The sequence below is a fragment of the Herpailurus yagouaroundi genome, unplaced genomic scaffold (genome assembly GCF_014898765.1).
Source record: "Herpailurus yagouaroundi ecotype Mexico unplaced genomic scaffold, PumYag 159, whole genome shotgun sequence".
Taxonomy (NCBI): Eukaryota; Metazoa; Chordata; class Mammalia; order Carnivora; family Felidae; genus Herpailurus; species Herpailurus yagouaroundi.
This window is the reverse complement of record NW_024412400.1, coordinates 50,424,843-50,431,933: the sequence shown is the minus strand read 5'-3', so window position 1 is coordinate 50,431,933 and position 7,091 is coordinate 50,424,843. Positions and strand designations below refer to the sequence as shown.

The following is a 7,091-nucleotide window of genomic DNA, read 5'->3' as shown; positions in this document are numbered from 1 at the left end:
TTTTTTTTTTTTTTTTTAATTTTTTTTTCAACGTTTTTTATTTATTTTTGGGACAGAGAGAGACAGAGCATGAACGGGGGAGGGGCAGAGAGAGAGGGAGACACAGAATCAGAGACAGGCTCCAGGCTCTGAGCCATCAGCTCTGAGCCATCAGCCCAGAGCCCGACGCGGGCTCGAACTCACGGACCGCGAGATCGTGACCTGGCTGAAGTCGGACGCTTAACCGACTGTGCCACCCAGGCGCCCCCCTTATGTCATCTTATTCTTAAGTAGAAACATATCATCTGTCTCTGAATTTAAAATAATCTAATGGTTATCAGAGGGGAGGTGGGTGGGGGGATATATAAAATAGGTGATGGGGATTAAGGATCACACTCTGTGATCAGGACAGAGTGATGCGTGGAACTGTTAAATTACTCTATTATACACCTGGACTAAGGTAACACTATTACATTAACTAACTGGAATTAAAATAAAAACTTAAAGTAAAAAAGTTTTTTAAGTCAAAAATAAAATAATCCATAAAATTAGCATCCCAAAACTCTAGCTATCTTATGAAATTCCCAGGCTCATTTCACTATGTTAGTGTATGGAACAAAAAGAGTCATGAATATTTAATATAGGCAAGAAACAAAATGAATTCCTTATACCATCTAGCAAACAACCAACCAATTAGTATTTCTCCATCACCTACTCTGTGCCTCTGTGTTGTGCCTAGTGAGGTGTTAACTTAGAAATCAATAACTCACAGCCTCAAGCCAAAAATTAAAGTAGTATCCTGAAGGGTATAGAAGAGTCTGAAATCACCTCTACATGGTCACCAAGTCATACCTGCTGAGGCTAGACTGGACAGAGTAATTAGGGGCAGTAACTTCACCATCATCCCTGTTTGTCTCTGCAATTTACCTCAGCCTCATCTGAGTACCTTACTATTTACTGCAGTTTCCACAAACACAGCTTGTGTTTGCTTATAAATTAGTACCCAGCACAGTATTCTGAGCTACCTGAGTATTACCTGTGGTAAATAATACAACCCTAGAATTCTTGACACAGCAGATGATAAGGACGATCCGCATACTCCAATTCCTGCCAGAAATGCTCCGGTACTGTTTTTAAAATTGGGCTTGTTTTCTTCCCGCCCTGTAAGGAATCTCAATGCTTCTTCTACAGATTTGGAGGTAGTGAGACAGGTATCAAAAATCTGATAGCCCAAAGTGATGTTGGGCAAAATATCTTTCCTCTTGTTAATCTCCTTGATTGTGTAGATCATGGTTTTCATCCAGCGGAATCCCCAAAAGTTAAACCTGAAAAAGAAACAGCTTTTGTAAGGCTTTAGTCAGTGGGTGGAACTTCGGGGTCCGGGAGAGCAACCTTTAGCTGAGGGTGGTACCGAGAGCATTTTGCCAGAATATCAGCAGGCACCTCACTTGCGTGAGCATGTGAATATTGCATGAACGATAGAGCAAAGTTCAAGGGTTCACATATGAATTGTATTCACTGTTGATTGGTTTGGGCTGAGAAGTACCTTTTTGGGACATTTTCTAGCTCTATATATCTTTCATATGATATAATCTCCCCAAACTGCTGATTATGTCTTTTCACAAAAATATCTTCATATTCTCAATTCTCTCCACCACACAGGGCACTAAATAACCCCTCAATACATTTTCGCCATTCATTGGAAGTCCTTGATGCCATATGACTCTCCTCTCCCTCCTCTTTACTTTCCTATTAATTATAATAAAAATGATGTAAATATATGAAAATGTGATAAAAGTATATCAAAGAAGAATATAAAGCCTATGTACACCATATATCCTATGACTCCAATTTAATCATTTTTTTTCTGCCATGATTTGATGGTTAATGCTGAATTTTTTTTTAATTGAAAACTGTCTCCTTCCCACCATTCTCACATAAAACCATGATTCAGATATTTCCCCCTTCATCCCCCAGCCACTAAAGGGAAAAATATTTCTCTTATAATCCATCACCACATTTTTTTTCAAGGTCTTCTCCACTGAAAAATATCTATTCTATTCCCAACTCTTGTTCTCCCCAGTTTTAGCTAAACTTTAACCTATTTAAAAGTATCTCAAGAATTTTATCTTAATATCTTCTCACCTATATAGTACCTAACTCTGTATCTTCTACTCAATAAATGTTTTTGATTAAACATCTAATAGCAAATAGCCCTGCTAGCAGATTAGTATTTCTTTAGTTGGGTTTTTTTTTTTTTTTAGTTAAGGCTAACTTTGTTTTTTATTTGTTTAATAAATAGTTACTGGGTGTTCCACTGGTGCTAGACCTTATAGGTATAACACAGAACCAGATAGGAACTGCAGTGCACAGGTGAAGACACAGAAAAATAGCCACCTCATGCACCAAATTATAAAAATAGTGACAGGGATACACATAGGGGCCCTGAGGATGGACACCTCACCCTGGAGGACATAATGGCCAAGATGAGGCTTGAAGAATGACATAAAAATGGGGATGAAAGCTGCAGATGGAGGGAATGGTGTGTGTGAAAGCATGTTCTCAAGAAGAGAACCTAATACGTTCTAGGGATGGAAAGATCAGTACATTCGAAGGATAAAAGTGGGAGTGGGTATGGCACAGGGAAATGGAAACTGGACAACCAGAGGTGCCAGAACATGAAAGTCTTCATCATCCTGAGATAGTTGGCTTCCAAATCTACATGGGAGCAATATAAGTTGGCATACATGTTTTTGAAATAAATACAGCAATATCTTTCTTTAATATTTAGTTATTCAATTTGAGAGACAGAGAATAAGAGAATGGGGGAGGGGCAGAAAAACAGGGAGAGAGAGAATCCCAAGCAGGCTTCATACTGTCATCGCGGAGCCCGATGCGGGGCTCAATCCCATGAACCACGAGATCGTGACCTGAACCAAAATCAAGAGTCAGACACTTAACTGACTGAGCCACTCAGTATCTGTAGCAATATCTTCTTTAAGGGAACATAGAAATTTATTTCAAGAGCTAGGAAAACGTTTACCTAGTTTGAATCAATAATTCTACCCCTGAGAATTTTTCTGAACAAATTGTTCTTCCCGAAGGAAAAAGCTACATATACCCCCAAAGTATTCATTACTGAATTATCTATAATATTGAAACACCAGAACTTACATGTTCACTGATAAGAAATTATGGTATAGTGACTTGATGGGAATATTCTCCATCATTAAAAAAACTATAATTAGATTACACAGTAGCAAGTATATAATATTAAGTGAAACAGGCCATATGCAATGTTATTTCCATACTATAATTAAAACATACATACAAATTATGTGAACATTTGGTTAAGTATCAACAGAGAAATTTTTAAATTTTTTTAATGCTTATTTATTTTTGAGAGAGAGAGAGAGAGAGAGAGAGAGAGAGAGAGAGATACAGAGTGTGAGCAAGGGAGGGGCAGGGAGAGGGAGACACAGAATCCGAAGCAGGCTCCAGGCTCTGAGCTGTCAGCACAGAGCCCCATACAGGGCTCAAATTCACAAACAGTGAGATCATGACCTGAGCTGAAATCGGACGCTTAACCAACTGAGCCGCCCAGATGCTCCTCAACAGGGAAATATTTTAAATGAGCACAGGATAATTACTGGAACGATGAGATTTGGGATGATTTTTCTTTCATTCTCTGATTTCCATTATGATATTCAAGTAGTGTTGAGCAACATATACCTTCCCCCCCCCAGAAAATTTCTCTAAATCCTAACCTCATTTAGATCAACCAAAACAAGAATTAAAATACACTTTCACCTCCCATTTCACTGCCTTTGTCTTCCCTGAACGACATTTTCAAAGTAACAGAAAAGTCTTCCTCTTCTGTATGCCTAAGCTGATGGCCAAGCAAAACTAGTATTTTGGTAACATTAGAGCATGAGACTTCTCCAAACCCCAACTTGAATTTCTAGATCAGGTATAGGTGGGTTGATGATGCTAAAATCAAAATACTACCAGATTAGGCCTGGCTTGGCCCCTGAGCACGTCCCAGGCCAGGCCAGTCTCAATGCAACTGTCCCACTGAAAGGGAAAGTTGCATCACAAGAAGGAGTGTTAAGAGTCTCGGAGAACACTGGTGTTGGACGAAGATTGGAAGAAACTGCTGGTGGTGTGGGTGAAAATGAATTATAATCTTGAAGAACATATGTCAATTTTAAAAATATGGAATTTGGGTATCCAAAATATATAGGTATTTTCAAGATGGACTAAGGTGCTAAGGAAAGTTTTAGCTTTGTATAGCATAAAGATGAGCAATATGGGTTTCAGTCAAATGAGACTGGGAGACCAGCTGAACACTCATAACGATGCCTTGCATTGCTGAGTCACATTCAGGATGAGAAACTGTCTTTTTAGAGGCCCTGCACTGCATGAAAGAAGCTTCACACACAATGTCATGAATCAAAGTGTCACAGACTTCTCAGTAGCAACACTGAGAGTCAGAAAATGACTGAAGAAATCCTTTCAGAGACTCCTCAGGTTTGAGTTAAAGAGTGAATAAATACACACCCTATCTCTCCCACTGATTACAATTAAAACTGCTGGACAGGACATATAAAGCAAGTATTACACTACTCTGAAACTTACATAAGAACAGGAAGGGGGAGTGCCTGGGTGGCTCAGTCAGTGAAGCATCCGACTTCAGCTCAGATCATGATCTCACAGTTTGTGCCCCGCATTGGGCTTTCTGCTGTCATCGCAGAGCCCACTTTGGATCCTCTGTCCTCTCTCTCGACCCCACCCCCCCCAAAAAATAAACCCTTAAAAAAAATCAGAACACGTGCACTACACAGGAAAATCAAAATATCCCTGACATAGTGAATCACTTTGTAAATGGGACATACTTCTCACCACTGTTTCAACCACATTGGACATGCCAAATTATTTTTTTAATGAAAGGGGTAGATTTTTACTAAAAACTTCTATATTGGCTTTTTTTCTAGTTAGCCTTGCTAGGAAGATAACCTTCAAAAATTCTGATGAAAGGTGAGGAACAAATTAAGCGATCCCATTTACAAAATATTAGTGTACAAACTCTAGTTTTCATTTTATATTTTAGGGATTGAACGTGTAAACTTCCATGATAAATAATGAACTGACTCTACAACAATGTAGCTGCCAGCAAAAGCCCTTCTCATCCCTCTTTCCTTTGCCTAGCTGTAGGTCTGGAAAAGAATTAGAAGGTCCGGGGGCGCCTGGGTGGCGCAGTCGGTTAAACGTCCGACTTCAGCCAGGTCACGATCTCGCGGTCCGTGAGTTTGAGCCCCGCGTCGGGCTCTGGGCTGATGGCTCAGAGCCTGGAGCCTGTTTCCGATTCTGTGTCTCCCTCTCTCTCTGCCCCTCCCCCGTTCATGCTCTGTCTCTCTCTGTCCCAAAAAAATAAATAAACGTTGAAAAAAAATTTTTTTTTAAGAATTAGAAGGTCCGGGAAAGAGATAAGAAGGGATGGATTGCAATCCTTTCCTTTGCCAATAACATTACTGTTCATCTACTCCTCTAATGATATTTCAAATATGTAGCATGAAATAAGATCAAAGGAAAAGAGTTGTGATCATGAAAGATTTAATTGTATAAGAAGTTGCTACAATTTTTATAGCATTCATTTATAATTGAAATTACCATCCAGCCTCATAGAAATGCTTACTATATCATGAATTGTGGTCATGCTATAGTCACAACTATGCAAAAATTATAGTTGCATTTGTATAAAAGGGTTGAGAAAGAATATAGGAAAAGGACTGCTTTGTTATGGTAGTAATATAGTGGATAGTTGTTTTCCTTTGTTTCAATTTCTGGCACTTTTCATAACTAAAATGTGTGTATGTGTGTGCATGCTCACATGCATGCATGCAAATCTAAGCCCTGTTTGCCTTTCTTACAAAGCATTATTAGTAAATTCAGATTATCCGTCATGGGTCCCAATTCCTGACATGGCAATTTCGGCATGAGGAGAGAAGGGCAGAAACCTTCCAGGGGAAGGCATCTTACTATGAATTTTCGCTCCGATATAAAATCGGCATCCCCACACTGTGTATTTTCACTTGAGGAGAATTTAGTCTAATTAACAATTCACATTAAAGCTATAACACTGCATAACTCTGCATCAGTGCTTCCCAAACTTTACCGTACATGAATCACCGGGAAGCCTTATCAAAATGCTGATTCTGATTCAGCAGATGTGGGATGCAGCCTGAGATTCCACATTTTTAACAAGCTTTTAGGTGCTGCTGCTGGTCCACAGACCACCCTCTGAAAAGCAACGTTTTACATTACACAAAACCTATTGTCCTTTCTGCGGTACAGAAGTGGGAAAGGACCCACTGGAGACCAAGCTTTTCTGGTTTCTAAGCAATCCTAGAGTGTTCACCCTGGAGAAACTGAGGCGCAGAAACAGATAGTACCTATCCTGTATCAAATAAATAGTGTCGGAGTCAGGGCTGGTTTCATGGTGCCAGCTCCAGACCCTGACTTCCACCCCCCCCCCCCCACATTCCTTCATCCCCACCACTGTGCTTGATGTAAAAAGAAGACAAGAAAAGCAGCTTACCCTTCACATTTTGCTGATACTGGCTCCAAAACAGACTCATTTGATAGGATGGCCCTGTAGTGAATAGGAAACAGTCCTCTAATGACAGGTGAATGGTTTTTGGCATCTACCTACCCATTCAGATCAAACTTGCCCAGCAAACGATAGGTGTGTTCTTCCTTTCTCTTCTTTGCCTTCAATGCCTAATTCAGCCCATAAAAAAAGCAAGAAATCCTAGAACCAAGCATTTCTTTCTGCTGTCCATTTTAATAAAGTGAGTTTGGGAGAAATGACCAGTGTTAGAAGCTTTAAGGAGGCACCTTAATAGAGTGTTTCAGTGAGTGTGTGCATGCTATGTCCCAGTGGGCTCGGCTTACCACTACTTGCTACATAATCGTCAGGCCTCAATCAATCACCGGGCCTTATATCACCTGCAATTTATCAATCTGGACTAGACACTGAGTAATCCCTTTGAAATGAGCCTCATAGAAATCTCTTCTATGCTTAGCAATAATATATAATGACAAAATAGCGG

General features: G+C 39.8%; 1 pseudogene; it reads right to left on the bottom strand.

Annotated features, from left to right (window-relative positions):
• LOC121034199 (vomeronasal type-2 receptor 1-like) overlaps positions 1-6,821 on the bottom strand; it is a 34,954-nt pseudogene extending 28,133 nt beyond the window's left edge.
• Between the last annotated feature and the right edge of the window lie 270 nt (positions 6,822-7,091).